Source organism: Lepisma saccharinum, chromosome 25 (assembly GCF_977018435.1).
Source record: "Lepisma saccharinum chromosome 25, izLepSacc3.1, whole genome shotgun sequence".
In the NCBI taxonomy this organism is placed as follows: Eukaryota; Metazoa; Arthropoda; class Insecta; order Zygentoma; family Lepismatidae; genus Lepisma; species Lepisma saccharinum.
The window spans coordinates 50,553,208-50,555,132 of NC_139253.1; positions in this window are offsets into that span (position 1 = coordinate 50,553,208).

A 1,925-nucleotide genomic window follows, 5' to 3' on the forward strand; every position below is an offset into this window, starting at 1 on the left:
CCCTGGGGTGTAAAGGCGGTCAGGGGCGTGATGCTGATCACATCACCCCCACTCACGACCGGATCAAGAAAGTGTGGGCCGTTACCCCACACCCCCTATACGCCTTCATGGCGTGGTGCTATGCACAGGGGAGCACTTTACCTTTTTTTTACGAGTCTGATAGGTTAAAATTATTGTTCCTGCTTATAAATTTGTTGATAAAAGTATATTAATACGACGAATAAGAAAGTTAATAATAATTGCTAATGTAAAAAGAAAAGGAATGGACAGAAAGCTCTCACATATAGATATGTATAAAATTGTAAGAAGTTGAGAGATCGATACAAATCTGTGTCTCCTAACAGACCCTAACCTGTTAAGGCATATACGAACCGCCTTCCTCAAAAAAATTCTGGGTACGGGTCTGGAAATACCCGTTTCGCCTAAAATGGCTGCCATGTAAATCAAATTATCTCGTGTTGATATATGGGAATATATGATTTCTTCGAAAAATATTTTAAGAGGCTGATCTTTGCCAAACAAAATCCACTGATACCAGGGTGTGTATTAACATTCTGCTTCTTAAACAGAACATTTTCAAATGAAACTACAATAAATATGTATTTTTGTTATCCTTGCACAAGAGTGCATAATATGAAGCAGATATACAGTGTAAATTTTTATCAGGGGCTCTCTATGCATCCTCACAATTCATTCCCTCAACGCTCTCTTCTCATCTTTTAAACAACTGAAATAAAAATACTGGCTTTCACTGTAGTTTTCAGAAACTGGAGTAAATTCACGGAGATCAATTTCATCATATTGAGAAATTGAGACTTAAAGTTATTAATTGGTAATTAATTCTGGAAGCACTCGATTGATTGATTGATTTGCTTTATTTTACTTCGCTTTTTGTGCCACTTTTGGCTAATTTTCGAAGATGGGGGTGAGTGATGATATGATGAAATTGATGAATGGACAATTACAAACATCCATGCCCGGGCCGGGATTCGAACGGTGACGTCCACATTCAGGATGTCCTGATTTAGGATCTCGATTCCGGATGTGTTTATCACAGATTTGATGTCTCAGTGGAATTTGTCCGGATTGAGGATGTCCTTTAATGGCCTAAGGGGAAGGGAGGGAGTAAGACCGGTTTCTTGAGAATTTCGACCTTTAGGAGCAAGGGGAGATAGATCATAGTCAAAATCACCTTGAAAAGACAAAATTAGGTTAGGCTAGGAATCATATCGTTCCATTGCTACGTGCATGTGCATTTTGAAGCGGTGGAATGTCTACCCTATGAGTCGCTTTTACTCTAGGGCTCCAGTCAAGAAGACATCCTGAATTAGTACAACCTCAAATCTTTAGCAAACCGGTTCACAGAAGACATCCCCAATCGAGACAATTTTCAATGGAATTTCCACAGATCCTGAATCGAGACATCCTCAGTGTGGTATAAATCATTCGAACCCGGGACCCCTGGCGTTGTAGCGCGATGTGCTAACCACTTATTTATTTATTTATTTTTTATAAAAGGAAAGCTCCCTAAGTGGAAGCTTCCCCCATCACACTTCATTCATTCATATCAATTTCACTCAAATTTCTAGTTCAGGACTTTTCAGGACAGACAATCACAAACATCCACGTCCGAGCCGGGAGTCGAACCCCGGACCCCTGGCGTCGTAGCGAGATGTGCTAACCACTCCGCCACGGGGGCCGACTACCACTTGAAAACTCTGTTCTGTGAGATATGAGCCTAACACTGAACATGAGTAAAATATTTGCAGAAATCATTTCAACATAGAAAATTTAATTTAACAAGCTCAAAACTTTGATTCAATGCACGCACAACAGCTCAAGATTGATAAAGAATTATTTGTAACAAAGCAATCAAAATGACTCTTTAGTACTTTTACTGATTAACCTAATAATCCAATCGAAGA